The sequence below is a fragment of the Bufo bufo genome, chromosome 2, assembly GCF_905171765.1.
Source record: "Bufo bufo chromosome 2, aBufBuf1.1, whole genome shotgun sequence".
Taxonomy (NCBI): Eukaryota; Metazoa; Chordata; class Amphibia; order Anura; family Bufonidae; genus Bufo; species Bufo bufo.
The window spans coordinates 292,546,756-292,564,121 of NC_053390.1; positions in this window are offsets into that span (position 1 = coordinate 292,546,756).

Here is a 17,366-nt window from a genome sequence, read left to right on the forward strand (position 1 = left end):
AATAATTCTTCGGTCATCCACCACAGTTGTTTTCTGTGGTCTTCCGGGTCTTTTGGTGTTGCTGAGCTCACCGCTGCGTTCCTTCTTTTTGATTCCATCATTTTTATTAAGAATTTTCATATAAAGTATAGCGTAGATTAACAATGCAATATGGTTTACAGTGGACGCAGCCACTGACAGATGATAATGTACAATATGCTCAAACTTCAATTAACATACGTTACATTATGTTTTATTACATGCAGGTTATGAAAATGTACTTTTAATAAAGTTGCATATATATTGACAACCATGTAAACTATAGTATCTTTGTGAATGAATATTAGTCACAGTTGTTGTCACATCTAAGTTTAGATATCAACAAGGTAGCTATGACTACTTTAGTAACCCAACTGGGCCTTTGTTGGCCCTAACTAGATAATAAAAATCTAGAATTCTAACACAAAACTACAAATAACTAATAGTAATAAAGAGATCCGTCTCTTAATAAGGCTTAGCATCAGGAGGGACCCAGATATGAAGACACTAAGAGGAATTCACGACTTTTCCCCTAACAGGGGGTCAATAAGTGAAGATCTGCTAGAGGGAAAACTTCAGGTGGACCATCCATGGGTTCCATGTGTATTTATATTTCACTGGGGAAAGCATTGAGGGTGGAATCATTTTCTCATATCGACAGGTTGTATTTAGCTCACTTATCACTTCTAAGATGTCAGGGGGAGACAACTCTTTCCAGTGGCGAGTAATAATCAGCTTAGCACTGAGCATGACACTCCCTATTATGGGTCTATATGAAGGGTGGAAGAGTTGGATACCCAGGAATATTAGAGCAAGTTCTGGGGTTGGGGAGATGTTATTTTTGGACAGTTCTCCTAACAACACAAATACCTGATTCCAGAAATTAGCAATAATTGGGCACGACCACAAGAGATGAAGGAGAGAACCCACCTTGCCACATCCCCTCCAGCATAAAGGAGAAGTAGAAGGGTATATAATATGGAGTCTTTGGGGTGTAAAATACCAATTCAGAAGCGTCTTAACCCCGGCCTCATAATGAGTGACACATTTAAAGTTGGAGGTCAAAAAACCAATGGCGGAGGACCAATTGTCTTCAGATAATGCACTGCCCAGTTCTCGTTCCCATTTCTCAAAAGGTTTGGTTTTAACAAACTGAGTTTTGTCACCCATAAAATCATAGATTTTTTCAATAAGCCCTGGGAGCAAAATAGTTGGAGGGTCCCCAAATGTGTGGGAGGAGGAGTTTTGACAGTGGTCATTAATAAATGTTTAATCCTGAGGTAATTAAATATCTCGCCAGGTGGGAGTTGAAACAGTTGCTGAATGGTATTTAAATGGGAGAATCCCATCAGCATTAATAAGCTGAGATACCCTCGCAATCCCCTTCTCTCGCCATCTGTGCAAATTGATATTCTGAATTATTGATTCCAGAGAATAGGTATCTGTATGAAAGAATAAGGTTTCTTTAGAATCTGTGGACGTGTTGTGTATTTGTAACCAAAGCCTTCCTGTGTGCTTCACGGTCATATGGGAGAGGTCGGGAACCTTCTTATTCCATATAATGCGAATTAACAAGTCTTTTAAGGAGCCCTCGTTAATTGAGTGGGATTCTATTTGATGCCAAGCCTTGGTGCCATCTTTTTTCCACCATTCTCTAGCTAATGACAGTCCAATTGCTTTGTGATAATCACTAATACAAGGAAGACCTATTCCTCCTGCTTTTTTTCGTAGAAAGAGTTGTTTCTGGGCAATTCTGGGTCTAGACGCTTTCCATATGTATTTAGAGAAAATTGACTGTGCCTTCTTGAAGAATATAAAAGGGACAGAGATGGGGAGAGCTCTGAAAACATAGATCAATTTAGGCAGTGTCATCATCTGAAATGCTGCCACCCTTCCCATCCATGAAATCTCTTTCATGGAATATTGGGAAAAATCAGAGGACATGGTCGAAAGAAGGGGCTCATAGTTTCGTTTGTATAGAAGGGAGCAAGGGTATGTTAGCTTAATTCCCAAATATGGAAGTTCTGATTGTTGCCAATCCAGGGAATATTGAGGTTTTAATATCATGATATCTTTTTGGGGGATATTGAGAGGTAAGGCTTGGGATTTGGAGTTATTAATTTTATAATAAGAAAGTGCACCAAATTGCGTTATTACGTCAAAGGCAGAACGTAGTGATTGAGAGGGATTAGATAGGGTAAGTATAATGTCATCCGCATAGAGAGATATTCTGTGGTCCCGACCACCAATATCTACCCCTTGGATGAGGGGGGTGTTCCTAATATGTTGAGCTAGAGGTTCCAAGGCCAAAATGAACAAGAGGGGCGACAATGGGCACCCTTGGCAAGACCCATTGGATATCTGGAAAGGGTCCGACAACACCCCATTTACCCATATTCTAGCCATGGGGGAAGCATATAAGCTTTAGAAGGCGTTCAGTATATTACCCCCGAAACCCATCTTTTGGAGAACCGAGAATGCGAACGACCAATGTAAGCGGTCGAACGCCTTCTCGGCATCTAGAGTCACCGCTAACATAGGTATATTGCTCTGCTCAGCGTAGTCAAACAGATTCACTATTCTTCTTGTATTATCCGATGATATACGGCCTTTAACAAACCCTGTTTGGTCATCTTTAACTAGGGAAGGGAGTATTGATGATAATCTGCTGGCTATTAATTTGGCGAAAATTTTTATATCCGAATTGAGTAATGAAATTGGTCTGAAATTTTGGGGTACATCTGGTGATTTTCCGGGTTTGGGTAGTGTGACTATCAAGGCTGTAAGCATCTCGGGCGGGAACGGAGATCCTTCAAGGGCACAATTAAAAATGCCCAGAATGTAAGGGGACAGTATGTGGAGAAAATGTTTATAGTATTCATTGGACAAACCGTCCGGGCCTGGGGATTTACCCGAAGGGAGTACTGCAATTAGTTTTTGAAGTTCTGTAGAGGTGAGCGGGGCATTTAATGACTGGAGTTGAACAGAGGTGAGGGTAGGTAAATCGGACTGAGCCAGGAAGTCCTCCACTAAAGTGGAGTAATTGTCCGGTAAGGCAACTGTATCTTTTAGGTTATAGAGGGTGTGGTAATAAGTGCGGAATTGTTCCGCGATGTCCCTAGGGTCTAGAAGTTTTGCTTTAGATAATGGGTGAATGAAAAATGGGATTTTTGTTTTGGATTGCTGAATCTTAATTTGGTTGGCTAGTAGCTTGCCAGCTCTGTTTCCCTGGGCATAGTACCTCGATTTAAGTCTTAGCAGAGATTTGGAATAATTGTGAGATAATAGGCTTCTCAATTTATCCCTCTCTGTTCTCAATAAAATGGAAGTTTGAGGTGTAGGAGATGCCTTGTTGAGATTTTCAAGGTCAGCAATGGTCTTAATTAGCTGAGAGATTTCTTTTTCCCTGATTTTCTTTATTTTATGTTTCAGTCTAATTAGAGAGTCTCTAATGAACGCTTTGTGGGTCTGCCACAGAACGTACTTATCCGCAACAGAACCATCATTAAAAGTAAAAAACTCTCGCAGTTCATTAGACAACTCCTTAACTGTTTCTGGGTTAGAGAATAGGAAAGTGTCATTACGCCAAATGGGGGCACGTGGAGATTGATATCGGTCTTCTAGGGTCAATGTAATTGGGGCATGATCTGACCATTGAATAAGTCCTATTTCTGTAGACATTGTGTGTAACAAGGTAGCTTGGTCCACTACAAGCATATCAATACGGGAATACGAGAGATGAGGTGGTGAGAAGAAGGTATAGTCTCTCTCCACACTGTGTTGGGCTCTCCAGATGTCTATGAGACCCTCTGAGTGTATTAAAGAGGCCACTCCACCCCCTGAGCAACGAGTTGGGCAAGTAGAGTCCAATGACCGATCCATCACCGTGTTAAAATCACCACAGAGAATAACCTTCCCTTGTTTCAGGGAATTTATCTGATTCAATATTTTGCGTAGAAAAGTGGTTTGGTGGTCGTTAGGTGCGTATATGTTGACTATTGTGTAAGTAATGTTGTTAATGGAACATACCAGGATGATGAATCGGCCATTGGAGTCCACTTTTGATGAAATGATAGTGAAGGCAACTGAATTCTTGACAGCAATGAGCACCCCTCTTGATTTCTTGCTAAAATGAGAATGCAATATATGAGGAAAAGAACGGTGATGAATACGTTTAGCGTCTTCCTGCAATAAATGAGTTTCCTGAATGCATATAAGGTCCGCTCCAGCTTTGGTTGCCTCCCGCCAAACATAGGATCTTTTCTGGGGGCAGTTAAGCCCTTTAACATTTAGCGATAAGATTTTCAGACCCATATGGTTGAGGGGAGGGACCAATCCTTATACGGATAAACAGACGGTCAAAGATTAACTAATCAATCTCAAAAAACACTAAGCTACTATCTAACAAAAAGCAGGTCTTTCAATCCGCCCTAGAAAAATTATTGGTTAATTATTAAATGAAGGGGAATAGATGGGGTGAGGGAGAAACAGTAGGGAGAAGAAGAGTAGTATCACAACTCCAGACAACCAGAATCCGTCTGTGCGATATTATTGACGTAAGTCCACTGGTGAGACTGAGAGGAGCCTCAACTATACGGGATATCAAATATACAATACAATTCTGCACCTAAACATGAAAGGGATTAAATAATTGGCCCCATATAAATAGTGCAAAAAGAAAATAGTGCAAAAATTATCACCACGCTTCTTTAACCTCAATGGGTCAGTGGTAAAATAACAAATGAGACACCCGTAACCTGGACTTAAACTGATCTTGTTGAGGAAGTTAAGCGTCCTGAGTTTCGGACGAGGAAGGGCGATCATTTTGTCTGCGATTCCCTCGTTTTTCTAATGGAAGCTGAATGTCCCAGGATAGAAGTAGGTCTCGGCCCTCTGTGACGGTCTTCACCATATGTGTCTTGCCATTCCTCCGGATTAGCAATTTTTGTGGATAGCCCAATTTATATTGGATGTCGTTATCTCTGAGGGCAAGAGTGACCGGCTGCAGCTCTCTTCTTTGACGAAGTGTCACCATAGAAAGGTCAGCGAAAAGCCTGACTGATTGGAAAGGAGCAGGTAACTGATCACATTTTCTGGCTGCCAGCATTAAAGCCTCTTTAGTGTGGAAAAAATGAATGCGAGCCAGAGTGTCTCTAGGGATATCAGCACTAAGATGAGATGGTTTCGGAATTCTATGAGCCCTGTCAATAATCATGTCAGGAACTGGAATTCTTGGTAGCAACGCTTTGATGAGACTTTTGAGGTATGACTGCAAATCTCGGGGTGCCACATCTTCTGGGATACCCCGGAACTTTACATTGTTCCTCCTGGAACGATCTTCCATATCTGCAATTTTGCTTTTAATGGTCTCAAGTTCATCTGCCATATTGTTGTGGGCATCTATTATGTTATTTTGTGAAACCATAAAATCTGCCATCTTGTTTTCCACATGCATGATCTTACTTTCAGCCTCTTTAAACTTTGGCCGCCAAAGGGTTAATCAACCCTGCCATATCTGTGCGTAGGGCCTGATGCAACGCCAGAAGCATGTTTTTCATTGATTCCTCACATAATGGTTTATTTGAGGTCTGGTATGCGGTTATAGGGAACGCTGTGGAGGTCTCCAATGCCTGCGCCCATGTCACATTACTGACCTCAGGAGGATGAGATGGCTCCAGACGCGGTCTCTGCTTTTGGGGACTGGAAGATGGTGAGGATTCAGTAAGGTTAGTGACGGCGCCATTTTGTGAAGCCTTATTCCCCGGAGTTCCTATGTCGCTTGGGGTCGGTGGTAGCGAGGGAAACTCCGCTTCATTCAAGGAGAAGATGTCGGGCTCCAGAGGAGGCGATGGGGAACGGGATCCACCTTTCGGCGATGCGCTGTTGTGGGGAGATGAAGTGAGGGCTCTGGCGCGGGAGCCAGCACCATCTTTAGCCGTACCTCTTTCAAAGAAGCCGTCTAGGTTCCCGCTCTGCAGCCTAGGGAGCTGCCTTTTAGACTTCCCCATTTCGTCCTGGAGGGTGTCCAGCTTCACACCGGGCAGGTATGTGACGGAGGAGGTGGTAATAGCCCTGGGCAGCTCTTCTATAATCGCTGTGGTGCAGGAGCTGCAAGATCAAGCGGCCATTCCTCTGAGCGGCCAAGCCACGCCCCAGCGTTCCTTCTTTTTAAGAATGTTCCAAACAGTTGTTTTGGCCACGTCTAATGTTTTTGCTATCTCTCTGATGGGTTTGTGTTGCTATCTCTCAGCTTGTTGCCTCACTGTGCCCATATGGGCAGGAGGAGTCTGTGAAAACTGTACCAAGACTGACCTTACCCGCTCCTCCAAGAGGGCGTAACGTCACACCATGGTAACCAGTGACCATACCGTGTCTCGTGAGCTCGACGTATTTGACGTCTGGCATCAGTCGGGGCACGGTATTCGTCACAGCAGTGGTCTCCTTCATTGAACGAGCAGCCGACTGTCGGGAAGGAACGCTTCCTGACAATCGGCTGTAACATTGCTTGGTGTAAGCCTGCCTTAACAAACACAAAACTAATTAAACCTATAACAATGGAGTACAGTGTTTTCAGTACTTAGTTCAAGCACTTAGTTGAAATGTGCTTAAAGTCATTGTTTTGTTGGAAGGTGAACTTCTGGCCCAGTCTGAGGTCCAGAGCACTCCACATCCGGTTTTCATTATGAATATCTCTGTGATTTGTTCCGTTGAGCTTTCCCTCAACTCTGATCAGTCTCTCTGTCCAAGCCATTGAAAAACACCTCCACAGCATGATATTGCTACCACTATGCTTCACTGTAGGGATGTATTGGGCAGGTGATGAGCAGTGCTTGGTTTCTTCCAAACATGACGCTTAGAATTGGGGCCAAAAAGTTGAATCTTGGTTTCATCAGACCAGAGAATTTTGTTTCTCACAGTCTTAGACTGGGTTCACACCTGAGCGTTTTACAGCGCGTTCCTACGTGCTGTAAAACGCTCAACAGGCAAAAACCAATGTTTCCCTATGGGCATGGTTCTCACCTGAGCGTTTTACAGCATGTACGAACGCGCTGTAAAACGCCCTACGCCCCAAGAAGTACAGGAGCTTCTTTGGGGTGTATTGTCGCGGGTATTGTGGCAGTTTTTCATTGGATGCCTCTGTGGTTCATCACACAAACGCGCGTACTACGCACATTTCCAAAATACAAAAACGCCCCAAAATACGCCACAAAAACGCCTGTATAAAGCGCTTATCGAATACGCTCAGGTGTGAACCCAGCATTAGAGTCCTTTCATGCGTATTTTACTGAGAGGCTTCTTTGTGGCCACTCTGCCATAAAGTCTAGATTGGTGGAGTGCTGTGTAATGGTTGACCTTTGGAGCTCAGCCACAGTGACCATTGGGTTCTCGGTTGTCTCTCTTACCAAGGCCCTTATCCCTGATTAATTAGTTTGGTGGGGCAGCCAGCTCTAGGAAGAATCCTGGTTTTTCTAAACATCTTCTTCCATTTCCGGCCATTATGCACTTGGAAACTTTCAGTTGAGGCTCTGCTTTCTCTGCAACTGCTGCATCCTCTCCACTTTGATTGACAGGGCTAGGCAGTGAAAACATCATGTCTGGCCCTGTCAATCAAAGTGGAGAGGGCACGGCAGTCTTCGAGGGACAGGTCTCCGTGAAGCATTAAAACGAAGTTGGGGAAAGAAACGACTTTGGATCTTGGATCCAAAGCACGATTCAATCACCCCTATCCATAAACATGTGATTAGGCATTTCTGTCTTGCATTTTTATTTTTATTTTTTTCCATAGATGGTTTACATAGGGGCATGACCAAGTTGAATTTCGCACCGCATTTTTTAAACAATATCATATGTGGGCTGGTGGGGTTTTTGTGCCAGGGATACTTTGTAATCTGAGTCCAGCCCTGTTATATAGGCAGGGGTGTGTCTTTCCAAATCATGTCCAATCAACTAAATTTACCGCAGGTGGACTCCAGTCAAGGTGTAGAAACATCTCAAAGATGATCAAGAAAAATAAGTGGTCCCCAGAACAAAATTTCAAGTGACATAGCAAAGGTTCTGAATACTTATGTCCAAGCAAAATTTTAGTTTTTCCTTTTTTAATAAATTTGCAACGATTTCTAAAATTCAGTTTTTATTTTCTCTTTATGGGGTATTGAGTGCAGAATGATAAGGGAAAACTTGATTATTTAGATTTTAGCACAATACGTCAACATAAAATATAAAAAATGCGAAAGGGTCTGAAGATTTTCTGAATGCACTGTATTTCGACAGTAAAAGTTGTAATGATGCTAGCTATGTTTAAACTTAAAAGCATAAAGAAATGTACACTGTGTATGGCCCCAAACTAATAAATAAAGCACACCAAACTACATAAATATATAACAACTAGACATTAAGCCCGTTATAATAACGGGCGCTAGAACAGTAGTGTATAAACATTAGTAGAAACAGTCTATATTAAATAGTAAGATAATTTAACCACATTGTATTTCTTGTTTTATTTTCTTTTGTCAAAAATATTTTGGAAAGAAGTCAAAAGTAAATTAATAATAAAAATAAAATGGAAACGTATATATCACGATACAGTAAGTATAGTTTGTAACAATCTGCAATATACAATACCTGAATCAGATATTCAGGAAAAAGGTATTTTTTAACCTCTTGAAAAATTTTTATAAACTTTCTTTATACACAACATTTCTTGTAAATATTCTAACTGAATTTGGCAACAGTTTGCCTTGTTCAGGACCATCTACAACCTTTACAACCACATCTGAAAAAGTTCTAACTCTTGATAATGCAACATATAACTGACCGTGGCAGAATACTGGTTCTGGCAAGTAAATGACAACTTTTTCTAAGGTTTGCCCCTGAGCTTTATTAATTGTCATGGCAAAGGCTAATGCAACTGGAAATTGTCATCTTCTTAAGGTAAATGGCAAATTAGTAGAGGATGGAGCTAAATCAATACGTGGAATAAAGACCATGTCCCCTTCCGCTGAACCTGTTATTACTTGAGCAATAATGAGGTTTCTTTTCAAGTCTTTAACAAAGAGGCGGGTTCCATTGCACAATCCTCTTTTAGTGTTTATATTTCTGAGGAGCATAATTATTGCTCCCTTTTTAAGGTTCAGTTTATGCCTCGGCATTCCTGTTGGCGTTAACTCATTAAGAAACTCAATAGGATAGTTCTGCATATCTTCCTCAGTTGAGTCATCAATTGAGTTTGAGCTAAGGAATGTCACAGTATCTCCTTCAAAAATGTTTAGCACCTCCCCAGTTCTTTGGGCAAAGAATACATTTTTTTGTTATCTTCGAGACAACAGCAACTAAAATTCTTTCTCCAAAAAAGTTGTTGACAATATTTCCTGTACATAAAATTTTTGAAGGGATTTCAATTATGTCTTCAGGCAAACCGTCAATGTGTGGTGTATCACCATTGCCAACTTGGATCAACCAATTGCTGAATTCAGTATCAACTGAACGGATATTGTTTGTAAGGTTAAGTATTTGGAAGGTTTGCCACAGTTTATTATACTTTATACATGCTTCAACAATTTTTATCCGGTCACCATGAGGAACCACTGGAAGTGTTTGCCGAAAATCTCCACCAAGTAATAAAACTTTTCCTCCAAAGGGTTTCTGGTTATCCATTATTTCTTTTAGCAGTTTGTCAACCACTGTAAGAGCAATAGACAGGGCTATTGTACACTCATCCCAAATGAGCACTGTAGATGATCTCAAATTTTCAGCATCAGCAGAATTGAGACGCATATTTGATATTGAGTTCTCAACTATCGGAACAGGTAATTTGAACTGAGAGTGGTATGTTCTTCCACCCTCAAGAAGATTGGCTGCTATACCTGTTGAGGCTACAGGGAGTGCAATGTTACCTTCTCCACGAACTGTGCTGAGAAGGGTTTTGTAAAGATACGTTTTACCACTACCTCCTGGACCATCCAAGAAAAAACAACGGTTGCAAAGGTTGTCATTTTTGCTTGCAGACAATATTTTTTCTGAAGCTCTTTTTTGTTCTCTGTTTAATGTTTTCTCCATTTCTTCAGCTCTGTATTTTTGTAATTCCTTATCATACATATTCCAAAGTTGATCAGTATTTGGCATTGTGGAAGGCAATCCAAAATCTTCACAGTTTTTGCCATGTAGTACCAGAATGTTGGCTATTTCTTTAAGTGCGATCTTACGACAAATTGTACAATCATCATTGTGTTGTTTATGTTTGTGAACTAAATCTTCAATGAGATATTGCTCATATTTTAGAAAAAGTGCACTCATATTTTGTAATGATGCAAAAACGCAGACATATGCAAATAATTCCCTAAGTTGTTTAGGCATTGTGAAGTGGACAGCATCTTCCAGAGTGTTCTCCCACCAGGGGCGTACCTAGAGCATTTGGCACCCGGGGCGAACCCTTTGTTTGGCAGCCCCCCCCCCCCCCCCCCCAAGAAAGTTAAGAAAACATGCACAAACTTTTTTCAATGTTTTCAATAATATTTATTACAAATTTGTAAGCTCTATATCAACTTGAAAAAACTATAACTTAATTACACCCCCTCCCTCCCCACCTTAATTACACCCCCTCCCTTAATAACACCCCCCCTTAATTACACCCCCTCCCTCCCCCCCTTAATTACACCCCCCCTTCATTACACACACACACCCTTAATTACACCCCCTCTCTTCTCCCCTTAATTACACCTCCTCCCTTAATTACACCCCCTCTCTTCTCCCCTTAATTACACCCCCTCCCTTAATTACACGTCACCTCCTCCCTTAATTACACCCCCTCCCTCCCCACCTTAATTACAAACCCCTGCCTTAATTACACACACACATCCCTTAATTACACCCCCCCTTAATTACAAACCCCCACTTAATTACACACACACACACCCCTTAATTACACAATTATTTACTCACATTTTGATGATGCCTCAGGCTCCGTCTGACCGCTGGTAATGGATCCTTCCTCTTCTTTAAAAGATCCCTCAAGGCGGCGCGGCGTTAGCGTCGTGACGTCATGTTGCGCGCCGCCGCAATAATCCTTCCACAGAAGCCGGCGCCTGGCGGAGTCGCGTCGCGGTGCAGCAGTGGATGGAGGGGTGACTCCGTCATGGCACCCCCCTTGTGAGTGGCACCCGGGGCGGGCCGCCCCCCCCCCTTGTACGCCACTGTCTCCCACACATCGTCATCATTAATAAGTCCTTTTGCTTTTGCAGCCTCTTGGAAAGTGGGATAGACATTACCATGTACTGTCCTCAGATCTACAAAGGATACTGCACCAGCCACGTGCAGCAATAGTTGACGCAGACAGTAACGCTCTGCATCTGATATTAAATTGACAGAATACATTCGTCCAATAATTTTTTCTGCACCACATTGACGCAATTTCCAACAACAATTTTGAGAGTGAAACACATAATGCAAAGGAATGTCCGAATATAATATATTCTTTGCTTCCTCTTTTTGTTGATTCAATTTGAACCAAGTTGTCAATTGAGTATCACGGTTTAAAGCTCTCTGTACCGCTGTGGTAATGTCATTTGGGTTGAAAAAAACGTATTGTTCTTCAGGCAGATGCACCGCTAATCTATGGATGGTATGGGATTGATAATGCATTTCAAACCCATGCAAACGCCATGCTGCTTCTGGAGCACTGACATACCTAGAATTAATAAAGGTGTTTATTTCATCATGATTCAAAGTACCTTGTTCTTGAATGACAACATTTGCACAATCATGACCTTTGTACACATATTTAAAAAGGTATTTGACACTTTTCACTGATGCACAAACTTCTACATTAATGTGGCAATTGTACTTCAACGCCAAGTAAGGATTATATGGAACAACCCAAGAATTATCAATATTCTTTCCGTTAAGAATTATAGTTTGGCCTGTATTTCTTCTCTTGTACTTTGGATAGCCATTGCTATTAGCAATAGTTTTTTGTTGGAATTCCTTCGGAAAATCCTTACAGCATTTGTCATACATGGAGAATTAGGATTGAGTGCTCCGCATGGTCCATGAATCATATGCTTTGCTACAATTGCATGTAAACGAGGAGTGATTTCTATGTTAGGGATTTCAGCAGAGACAATTTTATCTATCAGTTCTTCATTTTTTAGTTTACAGCTTTCTTTAAGAATGAGAAGTATGTGAGCATGTGGTAAACCTCTCTTTTGAAATTCTATCACGTAGACAATTGCTTTTGGGACTCCAAAAATATGTTTTTTACTGATGTCATCAATTAGAGCTTTGAGTTTTAGGTGAAATACTCTTGCAACTAAATGTGGTTGTCCATCAACAGTTTGTCCATGTTGTAGGTTATGTACAATCTCTTTTTGTTGCATGTTTCTGGGGCTCCCTGCAAATGAAGAAGGCAAAATATAAATTTTTCCAGGACTCAGGCCTGCTTCATTGGCTTCATTAAACAAATGATCCATTATTCCAGAGTATTTTTCAACACACAATTTAGGCTGATTTTGACGTATATAATTGAGTCTGTTGGCTTCTGTTTTTACATATGCATCAACTATATATTGCTGTGTAAGGCGGCCTGCATTTAAAAATGGATTAAAATCCTCTCTAATGGAAAGACAGTAACCGTAGTATTGCATTTGAGTGACTCTAACTCTAGGATTGTGTGACTGGTTTGGTAAATTTAATAAAGCTTGTGGTCTGTTTTGCAATGGAATGTCAATTCCCCAGCTTTGATCCCCATAGGGGAATAACAATGGATAAACCATGGGTTCCAAATTAGGATCAAGGACACTAATTCTTTGTGTTTTTTTATTTATTTGTATAATCTTCACTTGGTTTGCAGTGTATAAGAAGATCTCTTTCAAGTGGTGGTTCTCCATAATCATTTTGAAAAATAAAAGCAACCTCATTATACACTGCTCAAAAAAATAAAGGGAACACAAAAATAACACATCCTAGATCTGAATTAATTAAATATTCTTCTGAAATACTTTGTTCTTTACATAGTTGAATGTGCTGACAACAAAATCACACAAAAATTAAAAAATGGAAATCAAATTTTTTAACCCATGGAGGTCTGGATTTGGAGTCACACTCAAAATTAAAGTGGAAAAACACACTACAGGCTGATCCAACTTTGATGTAATGTCCTTAAAACAAGTCAAAATGAGGCTCAGTAGTGTATGTGGCCTCCACGTGCCTGTATGACCTCCCTACAACGCCTGTGCATGCTCCTGATGAGGTGGCGGACGGTCTCCTGAGGGATCTCCTCCCAGACCTGGACTAAAGCATCTGCCAACTCCTGGACAGTCTGTGGTGCAACGTGACGTTGGTGGGTAGAGCGAGACATGATGTCCCAGATGTGCTCAATTGGATTCAGGTCTGGGGAACGGGGCGGGCCAGTCCATAGCATCAATGCCTTCGTCTTGCAGGAACTGCTGACACACTCCAGCCACATGAGGTCTAGCATTGTCTTGCATTAGGAGGAACCCAGGGCCAACCGCACCAGCATATGGTCTCACAAGGGGTCTGAGGATCTCATCTCGGTACCTAATGGCAGTCAGGCTACCTCTGGCGAGCACATGGAGGACTGTGCGGCCCTCCAAAGAAATGCCACCCCACACCATTACTGACCCAATGCCAAACCAGTCATGCTGGAGGATGTTGCAGGCAGCAGAACGTTTTCCACGGCGTCTCCAGACTCTGTCACGTCTGTCACATGTGCTCAGTGTGAACCTGCTTTCATCTGTGAAGAGCACAGGGCGCCAGTGGCGAATTTGCCAATCTTGGTGTTTTCTGGCAAATGCCAAACGTCCTGCACAGTGTTGGGCTGTAAGCTTCATTCATAAAGTGGAAGAAGAAACTGAGTCTGTTTCTGACCGTTTGCGCAGACACATGCACATTTGTGGCCTGCTGGAGGTCATTTTGCAGGGCTCTGGCAGTGCTCCTCCTGTTCCTCCTTGCACAAAGGCAGAGGTAGCGGTCCTGCTGCTGGGTTGTTGCCCTTCTACGGCCTCCTCCACATCTCCTGATGTACTGGCCTGTCTCCTGGTAGCGCCTCCATGCTCTGGACACTACACTGACAGACACAGCAAACCTTCTTGCCACAGCTCGCATTGATGTGCCATCCTGGATAAGCTGCACTACCTGAGCCACTTGTGTGGGTTGTAGACTCCGTCTCAAGCTACCACTAGAGTGAAATCACCGGCAGCATTCAAAAGTGACCAAAACATCAGCCAGGAAGCATAGGAACTGAGAAGTGGTCTGTGGTCACCACCTGCAGAACCACTCCTTTATTGGGGGTGTCTTGCTAATTGCCTATAATTTCCACCTGTTGATCCCATTTGCACAACAGCATGTGAAATTGATTGTCACTCAGTGTTGCTTCCTAAGTGGAGAGTTTGATTTCACAGAAGTGTGATTGACTTGGAGTTACATTGTGTTGTTTAAGTGGTCCCTTTATTTTTTTGAGCAGTGTATATGCTTACCTCATGTAATAAAGTTAGAGATTGCTTTGACCAACTTCTGTGTCAGTGTGTTCAGTCTCTCAACCACGCGTGGATATTAACCCCCTGAGGGTACATTGATTCGGAACACCAGAGTGTATCTTAAATGCCCTAATTTAGGTGTGACTTTAACAGAAGCAATGACATTAGTTATTCTCACAACAGAGGCATCAATATTGGGAGTCTTATCCCAACAAGCAGAATCCTCCTCAGCGAAAGGATACTTCCTTTTTAAAGCTTTGGAGAGATTAGATTCCCCCCCCCCCCCCCGGTTCATTCCATTCATCAATTTTTTATGTCAACATCAATGGGGAATACTTTTCTTTTTATCGCCTAGTCCAGTGGTGGGCAAACTTTTTGTCAACTGAGCCAAATATCGCCAAAACCACGATTGAAATTTATTTCGAGAGCCACATTTTTAAAACCTAAAATATTGCGTCAACAGTACCAGTGAGGACTATTAGGGCTCATGCACACGACCATGTGCCCGCCCTTGCCATATTGCAAGCCGCATACGGCGGGTCCGCAATACACGGGCACTGGCCGTGTGCAGCCCGCATCAAGGACCCATTCACTTCAATGGGTCCAGGATCCAGGATATGAGTGCTACTGTGTGCTTCCGTGGTGCTTCTGGCTGTGCCTCCGCACCGCAAAAAAGTAGTGCATGCGCTACTTTTTTGCGGTGCGTAGGCACAGCCAGAAGCACCACGGAAGCACTCATATCCCGAGTGCTTCCGTGGTGCTTCTGGCTGTGCCTACGCACCGCAAAAAAGTAGCGCATGCACTACTTTTTTGCGGTGCGGAGGCACAGCCAGAAGCACCACGGAAGCACACAGTAGCACTCATATCCCGGACCCATTGAAGTGAATGGGTCCATGATGCGGGCTGCACACGACCGTGTGCAGCCTGCATCATGGACCCATTTACTTCAGCATGCGCTACTTTTTTGCGGTGCGGACAGATGTCCCCCATAAGTGCCCTCCACAGATGTCCCCCATAAGTGCCCTCCACAGATGTCCCCCATAAGTGCCCTCCACAGATGTCCCCCATAAGTGCCCTCCACAGATGTCCCCCATAAGTGCCCTCCACAGATGTCCCCCATAAGTGCCCTCCACAGATGTCCCCCATAAGTGCCCTCCACAGATGTCCCCCATAAGTGCCCTCCACAGATGTCCCCCATAAGTGCCCTCCACAGATGTCCCCCATAAGTGCCCTCCACAGATGTCCCCCATAAGTGCCCTCCACAGATGTCCCCCATAAGTGCCCTCCACAGATGTCCCCCATAAGTGCCCTCCACAGATGTCCCCCATAAGTGCCCTCCACAGATGTCCCCCATAAGTGCCCTCCACAGATGTCCCCCATAAGTGCCCTCCACAGATGTCCCCCATAAGTGCCCTCCACAGATGTCCCCCATAAGTGCCCTCCACAGATGTCCCCCATAAGTGCCCTCCACTAAGTAATGTATTAGTGGGGTGGAAGGGAGGAGGCAGGGACACTTGCGGTGGGGCCAGTGCACACACCGGGGGCAGCTCCTACCTTTCTGCTGCAGGACATTTCGCTCCTCCTGGACCCGAGCGGCGGCCTCTTCACCACTCCTCACATGGCCGGTGTTCTGCTGAAAGTCCGCCGCTGCCCGCCCTTCTGCTGCTGTGCGCAGCGTGACATCTCACCCTCAGTCATGCGCCTCCTGCTTCATTCATAAAGTGGAAGGAGCAGACAGACGGGGCAGGAGGCGCATGACAGACATTTTGCAAGCTTGAGCGGCGCGATATGACTGTGCGGCCGCCAGCCCGAACCAAAGAGCCGCATCTAAGGATCAAAAGAGCCGCTTGTGGCTCGCGAGCCGCACTTTGCCGACCACTGGCCTAGTCCTTTAAAACATGGTGTCCGGCACTGAATGAGTCTCCGTTGTTGCTCTGACGGTTTTAAGCAAAATACAAAAATCGTATCTACAGGGTTGCACAATGGACATTAAGAAGCAACCTTTGAAGATTGACAACTCCTCCGTAAATTTCTCCCTCATCCAATTCTGCCAGAGCAACTACAGGTTCTTGACTCAATAACATGGACGTGGCAAAACCGAATGAAATCTGAGGTCGATATCAGAATTCACTTCATCCCTTGACATAAGCATGCTGTCCAAAAGGTATGGGGATTCTTCAGTTACTACTTCAATACCTATAGCATTAAGGCTTATTTTAGGTGGGAGAGATAGGGCCTTTCTACAGATGTCCAGGAAAAAAAAAAAAAAAAAAGTGCTGTGTCAATGGCCACTGGCTTAGAAGCAGAAGGCTCCAGAGTCTAAAAAACATAACAGGGAGTATAGCCTGTTTGAAATTCCAGGAAGAATAGCTTACCCATCTTAGGGAGAGGGACACCCTGGTGACAAGAATATTCACCCTAAGCGCCTACATTCACCCACTAGATTTCTTTCTCCTCTGGAGGAGGCTTACCAGGCTAAGGGCCTTACCAGGATCTGCAGACTTTTGAGGCAGGCCGGGTGAATCTGTGTCCCGACAAGGGGACACAGGGGAATCGGGGCCACTTGCTTCACTACTGTTTAGTTACCACAAGCAGATGCGGCTCTCTTGATTCCTCCTCCTGCCCTTCCATCCAGTGTTCCCAGGTGACCTCACTTCCGGTGTCACACCACCAAACCAGAAGTCAGTCACCAGAAGCGTGTCACGCTGGAATGAATCGATGGCGTTCTGTGGAATGCAAGCGATTCCCCGTCTGCTCTGGCCACATGCAGCAAGTACACCGTTTATGCCCAGGGCTGACTACAAGAATAGGGAAGGAGTGTAAATGCTCCACCAACAGGTGAAAGCAAACTGGGGGGGG